The 8,425-nt window shown below is 39.6% G+C and overlaps 1 long non-coding RNA gene across 1 annotated transcript; it reads right to left on the bottom strand.

Moving 5' to 3' along the window:
• Positions 1–1,074: 1,074 nt before the first annotated feature.
• LOC145430290 (uncharacterized) lies at positions 1,075–2,250 on the bottom strand. The gene is made up of 2 exons (XR_013910764.1): positions 1,986–2,250; positions 1,075–1,906 (listed from the first exon to the last, which is right to left on the bottom strand). It is a non-coding gene; the product is annotated as an uncharacterized LOC145430290 (long non-coding RNA).
• Between the last annotated feature and the right edge of the window lie 6,175 nt (positions 2,251–8,425).

Raw genomic sequence — 8,425 nt, 5'->3', positions numbered from 1 at the left:
CCAATCGGAGGTCACTAAAATCAATATTGAATCGGTGTGCAACTTTGACAAAACAATGTCGGACTTTTCTCTGGTCCCCTCCCCAATCAGACCAGGAGTGACATGTTTAGCTGCATGTTCTCCTTAAATTGCTGTCTGTCTGAATGGTGTCCCAGAAACGATGTGGGCTTCATAGATAATTGGCAAACCTTCTGGAGGAAACCTGGTCTTGTTAGGAGAGACGACATCCATCCCACTTTGGATGGAGCAGCTCTCATTTCTAGAAATATGGACAAATTTATTAAACCCCCCAAAATATGACTATCCAGAGTTGGGACCAGGAAGCAGAGTTGCAGTCTTACACGCCTCTCTGCAGCTTCTCTCCTCCTGCTACCCCCCCAAAAACCCATCTCCACAGAGACTGTGTCAGCTCCCAAACAGACAAAAAACAAACTAAAAACAAGCAACAAACAACTTAAACATAAACAATTACAAAGAAAGAACAATACAGTATCCACATCTGAACCAAAGAGTAAAACAGTGAAATGTGGATTATTGAATATTAGGTCTCTCTCCTCCAAGTCTCTGTTAGTACATGACTTAATAATTGATCAACAAATTGATTTACTCTGCCTTACAGAAACCTGGTTGCAGCAGGATGATTATGTTAGTTTAAATGAATCAGCACCCCCGAGTCATTCTAACTACCAGAAATCTCGAAGCACAGGCCGAGGGGGCGGTGTGGCAGCAATTTTTCACACCAGCCTATTAATTAATGAAAGACCAAGACAGACTTTTAATTCATTTGAAAGCCTGATGCTTAACATTGTCCACCCCAGCTGTGAAACTCAGAAACCAGTCTTCCTTAACTTTAACTAAAGACAAACTTTTGAACTTGCTGTAACATTTGCAAATGAGGCAGATGAAGGCATCCTTTACAGAATGTGTGTGCGGTCTTTGCAGTTTCAGATTTACGGTCAAAGTAATGTCTTGGAGGTAGGGCTGGGCGATATGGCCTAAAATCCATATCATGGTGTTAGGAGAAAACTCTGTAAAAAACCCAGGAGAAATAAAGACACAATGAGACAAAGTTACTTTCTTTGCTAAACGTGTACACGGGTGAGCTGCCAGAAAACAACTCACACCATGCACAGTGGCTTGGCATTTTTTATAGGCACAGAGACAGTGAGAACAGGATAAGAAAATAATAAACAGATAAAATAAACAACTCCATATGTGGTACTAGTCTCGTCAGCAGAGAGCTGGGAGAGAGCTGTGAGAGATAAAACAATCTAAAACAATATGTCCCAAAACAATATGTCTTTGCTGGGAAAGTCTAAAAGGATAATTCTAAACTAATCTAACCATAGACAAAGGGCATCTTTGTACATTTAAAAGAAGGTAAAGAAACATAGAATCATTTTTCCTGTAACACATGGTATACTTTCAAGCATGTGCGGTAACAATATATATTGCAATATATTATTTTCTTCACTGCAGCATTACCGAGAGTTGAAAAACTGTCTAAATTCTTTCATCTGTAATAAAATGATCAGTGTGGTTGCTCTACCAGATGTGACAATTACATTTAATATCCAGGCATCCATGAAAAGAGAATTTACGAAATTTAACGGAGTTAGAAGTTAGCAGCAAGTAAGCTCGCTAGTTTCCACCTAAACATAATATACCATGTTCTGACTGAGGGATTTCTGAAACAAATTAAGACGTACAGCTTTGCTATTACTTCCCAAATAAATGAAGACAGGAAAGTAAACAGCAGTGAAGTTTGGAGGGTTAAACATTAAAAGTCCAGTGGGATCCACCACGGCATAAAAGTCACAAAAAACTAAGAAATCCAGCGTAGTAGTAAAAGAGGGAAACCCAGTGGAGTCCTCGCCTTCCTCCCCGCACTCCACGTCCCGGTGCACTGAAGGAAGAGAGGGAGCGGCAGTCACTATTCCTTTCGACAGTTTTACTTTATAAAAAGGGATAAGTCAAAGACTTACCCCGGGTGGGCAGAGCTCTCAACTCCGCCCGCCGCTTCTTTAAAACTGCAATCGGCACCAGCTGTCTCACTGCTTCTGCTCTCCCGCAGTGCACAAGCTGGCTCTTGTCGTTATTGCCGTCTGACTGCTCGCTGCGCGTCCCTAGTCGCTCGTGGTGGCGCGTCCCCAGTCGCTGGTCATGTCCCCTCTCGAACGCCAACTCCAACCCTCTTGTGTGTCATTGAGCACTCTGTAAATTACCTTGCCTTCCCTCTCAGGTGTGTCCAATTAGTAAAAACGGGGGAAAGGGCGGAGTCTCTCCAGGACAATTTGACGGTAACTAAAACATGCATAGTAGAAAAACTTAGATAACTTGTCCCTTTCCACCCCGTGACATGTTACTAGAAAGCTACAGAGGCTGCAAAGGTTGAATTTCATATCACCACCACAGCACTTGGTTTGATTGGTTTGGTTATCCTACAGAGAAAGAGGAACTTGAAGATATTTGTAGCTTATTTTAGGTTTTAGAAATGTGCTAGATAGGATGTAGAAGTATAGTAGAGACACTGACACTGCCCTGGATGTAATATAGGCCTAAACGTGACATAAACTTAGGAGTAAACTTGTAAGAGACCTTCCCCACCTTGAGCTGTGAAAACAGGACAAAGAGAAGCTAAAGCTGAGTGGAAATTCCCCAGGGGATACCTGGGTGGGGACCTAAATGTTTGTAACTGGATAACTTTGGCTTGAAAGGGAGATGGACTTTTATGACCCACAGGAAGTCACGTACACACAGGTACATAAACATATATACACATGCACTTACACACAGGTACGCAGGCACTCGCGTGCTCGCACGCACACAAACATACAAACACAGTGTTTAGTTTTATGGCACATCGTATAGAATGGGGGTCACTTCTATAAAACTGTGTGTAACAGACAACGAAGTTGAGATCTGCAGAGTAATTCTGGGGTTCCTGTACATCTCCCTTTCCATAAGCTGTATTAATAAGTGTGGATGAATAAAAGTGTTGTGAATTGACTACTGAGTCCCGGTGTTGTCTCTGGAGGCCTGAGGAATCCAAGAACCAGGGTGAAACTGTTCAGAGGTAACAACCTGCAACCTCTGAGGCTTTTTAAGAACACATTTGCTTGTTCTAATTGATGTGTGGTTTTCTGTGTAATGATGTCATCTTGTTTTCTTTGTTGTCCTGAGGTTTTAATCCTGTTTGATGTTTATTACGAGGTTTGGAGCAGTAGCTTCTAACTGCAATTTAACACTTCATTATAGAATTATTAAAATAAATTGTTGCATTGTTTCCCAGATATCTGGTGAACTTGGGTGTTTACACAAAAGCTGAATTCTTTACAAAGGACCTGTTACAAAGAATTAGAGAATTGCAAATTGTCTCTGTTTATTGCAAGAAATCAAATCAAACAAAATATTGTAACTGTTCTAAATAGAAGCAGCTTTCACCCTTTACTCTATAGTAAATGGCTTTTTGTTATTCTTAAAAATAATTATACTTCTTTATTGAACACCACCATAAGAAGTCACACACAATTTCTGGTGATGTCAATAAGAAATATAACTGCATCTTTAAATGTTCCATAATTATGATGAACCACATTTTTGGTACAGTGACCACAAATCAAAATGAGACCCAAACAGTTTCAGTCCACTGTTTGGCTTTTTCAGAGGGTAAAGGCCCCAAACCAAAAATTGCAGTCTCTTTGCAGGTGATCCCACCTCTTGTTGATAGAAATCAGCTGCAGCAGCACCAGTGGGCAGAAGAACCTTAGGAATTTTTACAGGCACCCCCTTTAGTCAGTTCATTTGGTATTCCATTTCCTGCAGGACACGAACGATTGTTTAAAGGGGTTACAACTGCATGAGTTAAAATTTACTTACAATTTACTAAATCTAAAACAATTTTCACTGGTGGTTTTGTTTTATTCACCAAAAATAAGATAACATGCCAAAGACCACCCTGTAAAAAAAACTGTAGAAATGTAGAAATCACATGTCCTGACTAGTTAATCTTTGAGTATTTGCTACCTCGCTTTCGACGGTCTCATCAATAAAATATGAATCATAGAAAAGACATGATAGATGAAATAATATGATATTAAGAACAAAATGTATTGTCCCTTGATAATCCTATTTAATCTGATCAGCATTTAGCATTTGTCAAGGAAGTTGCTGATGAATGTAAACCTTGAGTAAAAGGACCTCTAGTGGTCAATCCCTGTACAGGTAAACGCTGCATTTGTGTTAATGACCAGTAAGAGCTTTAAATTTGTTTTTAAAACCAGAGCGACCCATAAAAATAGATCCAAGACTTAAAAATAAAGTATAAAATAAACTAATCAGGAAAAAAAGGAGAAGACTAAAACACTGGCTTCCAATCACCAATATCACTTAAGTGCGCACAGTGCCACGGCCACTCAGCACAGTCACATTTGAAACAACAATAATCTGTTAAAAGCTACATAAATTATAACCCACTAAGTTTTAGCACTTACCCTGGTATAGAAAATGAAACAAACACACACCATTATTTATTGATTTTTTTCTTTATTAAGTAATGTTTTTTCAGTTGAAGCCATTTAAAGTCTATTTAATAATGCTGTGTTAGAACAGGCACTTTAAAGCTCTTTGTACTGTAAGGTTAAAACCCCACAGTATTAGAGAGAAAACCCCAGCAATCAAACGATCCCCTATGAGCAAGCACTAAGGCGACGGTGGGAAGGAAAAACTCCCTTTTAAGAGGAAGAAACCTTCAGCAGAACCAGACTCAGGGAGGGGCAGCCTTCTGCTGTGACTGGCTGGGGGCATAATTGTGATGTAATTTTATGCTAAGGATACTGAATTTCATGTTTGTTTGTTAGAATTAGTGAATTAACATGATGACTATTTTAAGTATGATTATAAGTAAAACTAAAAGTGCAAGTGCACCAATTACTGAAGTCATCCAAGAAATTATATCTAACCATCTTCTGATTGTAGGAATCAGGCCTGAATTAGCTCTATGGGGAAACCTACGCTGAATAATTCCTGAAAAATGATTGAACAATGAGGTAAATGGTGCTCCACAAATATTAAGGATGTGCCTGGTGACAAAAATGACTCCTTGGCCCGCAAGCATAACTGGAGCTGTAATAAGGGAATTAAAACCTGGAAGATTTCTGTGAAGTCTGGAAACAGCAGAGTCTCCGTCCTCTCTTTGAAGAGTTCCTTGGACAATATTTGGTTCATTCTCTTTAGATCTGTTATCTGAAGCTGCAGGGAGACCAACATTGAATAAATCAATGCTGTAACTCTCACTGGTGGGAGAATCTTCATGTCCAAAGTTGTTTATAGAAACAGTGGTTTTAGGAACCTTAGCTGTTTCAGAGGTCTCACTAGTGGGTGTGGTAACTGAGGTAAATGGTGCTCGACCAATATTAAGCAGGTGCCTAGAGATAAAAGCTTCTCTAAGGCCCACAGGCACATCTGGAACTCTACAAGAGGAATAGAGATTTGGAATATTTGAGGTAAATGGTGCTCGACCAATATTAAGGAGGTGCCTAGAGATAAAATCTTCTCTAAGGCCCACAGGCACAACTGGAACTCTACAAGAGGAATAGAGATTTGGAATAATTGAGGTAAATGGTCTTCGACCAATATTAAGGAGGTGCCTGGTGATGAAATCTTCTCTAAGGCCCACAGGCACATCTGGAACTCTACAAGAGGAATCGAGATTTGGAGCATTTGTTTGAACTCTGGAAGAAATAGTTTCTTCTTCCTTTGTTTGAAGACTGCCTGGGACAACATTTTGTTCATTATCTTCGGGTCCTTTATCTGAAGGTTCAGGAAGAATGGCATTTAATAAATCAGTGTTGTAACTCTCGCTGGCTGAAGACTTTTCATCTTCAGCGTTGTTCATATTAACACTGGTTGTAGGAATCTTAGTTGTTTCACTGGAGGGTGACTGTTCGTATTCAAAGTTGTTTACAGAAACACTCGGTGAAGGAACCTCAGTTGTTTCAGAGGTGGGTGACTTTTCCGTTTCACTAGTGGGTGAGGTAAATGGTGCTCGACCAATATTAAAAATGTGCCTGGTGACAAAAATGACTCCTCGCCCAACCGACTCAACTGGAGCTGTAATAATGGAAGACAGAGCTGAAAGATTTGTTTGAACTCTGGAAAAAAACGTTTCTTTGTCCTCTCTTTGAAAACTTCCTTGGTCAGCGTTTTGTTCATTCTCTTCAGATTTGTTCATATCTGAAGGTTTGGGGAGGACGCCATTGAATAAATCAGTGCTGTAATTCTCACTGGTGGGAGACTCTTCATGTTCAAAGTTGTTTATACTGGTTTTAGGAGCCTCATCTATTTCAGAGGTGGTTGCCTGTTCATTTTCATAGGCGTTTACAGAAACACTGGTTTTAGGAACCTCAGACTGTTCATCTCTAGAAATAGATATCGGTAAGAAGAACCCATCAGGCTCTAAATAATATCTGTCAAGCACCTCAAAGCCGTCAGTATCTGAAGAATTTGTACGACTGAACACTGAGCGCCACATATTTGTAAACAGAGGAGATAGGGTTCAGTAGAGATAAACTATATGCTCTAACCTTTAGACGATTGTTAGAAGACTATAGAATCAGCGTTAATTTTGTTAAAATGTGTTTTCAACACTAGGTGTAGTAGAGTGCCTTACCTTGGGGGTAAATATGAGCTCGCGTTCTAAGGCGCGAGCTCATATTTATAGCCTCACGGCAGTGTGACGTCAAGGCACACGTGCCGTGACGTCACAGTACGCTTACTCTTTGAAATTCATTCGGTCACAAAACGTCTTGAACCTTCACCTCCCTGAACGTTAGTATTAACCATTAAGCTAACCTTAATATTAACCTGCTGTTCTCGAGGAATGGCAACCCAGAAAGGAAAAAACCCGGGGTGCTTCCGCCCTTGGGATTACGCCCCCGCTGTCTCACCGTCGATTAACAAACAACACACTCCCCTTTTTTAATTATTTACTTTTTGTGTTCAAGTTTTACGGCTTGCTCTCACTAGGGTTGCCAACCGTCCCTTAAAATACGGAATCGTCCCGTATTTCGAAACAAAAGTACACGTCCCGTATTGAGCTAATAAGGGACGCACTTTGTCCCGTCATACAGTGAGAATCAAAAGTAGTCTATAAATGTTTATGGAATTAACACTTTGAAAACATAATTCCCAGCCCCTCTCCTGCTTTGTGACCAATGAGCTGACAGCACACTTATGACAATTCGAGTATGACAATTCAGATTACCGCTCATCTCATTGGTCGAGGAAAGGTCGCTTGCGGAGAAAATACCGGAAGCTCCCACTGCTTGTAAGAGCGATACGTGCTTTCACGTCAAAAACTCGTAATAACACCAGAAAAAAGTCACCAGATTTGTCGCTAGTCGCTTTTTAGAAAAAAAAAAAAAGTCAATTAAGGCGTCTGAAAACTCGCTAGATATAGCGACAAAATCACTGCCGTTAAGTCCTCCGTTATTTATTTAGCTAAACAAGTCAATTAACACTGGCTTACAGCACCATAGAAATATATACAAAAATACAAGCCTCCGTTATTTATTTAGCTAATATGCTAGTAGCCAATGTGCTTTAAGCTAACTCGGCTTCCCACAATCTTACATTTCTGAATAAAAACACTAAGAAGTTACCTTTAATACCTCCGACCAGTATAATTTCATTCCACGTTAACAGAGCTTTCTACGTGAGAGCTAGGGTTGCCAACTCCCTGAAAAATAAATAAGGGACACCTCGTGGCCAGGGCCGGGCGACCCAGTTGTCTTCACCCTTCCCAGTGTGGTGAATTTTCTAGCTCTTTTTTTGTGTGTGAAATTGTTTTTTTAACCATTTGACTTGAAGTTGATTTAAGTAGATGCATATTCTATTCTTTGTGATATGAACACATGTGAAACAAATGATCATTTAGCCATTTATTTTTAGCTCAAAATGACAACATTAACACAGTAAAACAGGTCTCTTTCTTAAACAGAAGCCTGTCATGCTTAACTTTTGAGAATATAAGTAAATCTTTCTTTAAAAGCACTCTGTCCTGCTTAACTTAAAATAATAGAAAACAATAGAAAGAAAAATATTCTTGTAACAGTGAACATTTAGTGCATTTAGTACAATTGGCTTCAGTTGAGGTATTATTTCAGCTTTTCTAATGCTAATCAGCTGCTCCTGTTTGTAAACCCGCTTGTTCCCATGATTACGCATCATAACTCATCATCATTATTCATCTATGTATTACTTTTATGTATTAGTCATCAATTTGTTGTAATCATCTATCCTTGCAGTTGTTTATTACACAAAATAAATTATATTATCACACTTCTGGCCACATAGCGCTGATATTCACTGCACATGCCCATATTAACGTTTTCCAGCCAGGTGTTTTCCTTTTCCCATTCTTCCC

The sequence above is a fragment of the Astatotilapia calliptera genome, chromosome 8 (genome assembly GCF_964374335.1).
Source record: "Astatotilapia calliptera chromosome 8, fAstCal68.1, whole genome shotgun sequence".
NCBI classification, from domain to species: Eukaryota; Metazoa; Chordata; class Actinopteri; order Cichliformes; family Cichlidae; genus Astatotilapia; species Astatotilapia calliptera.
This window is presented reverse-complemented; position numbering and strand designations above follow the sequence as displayed.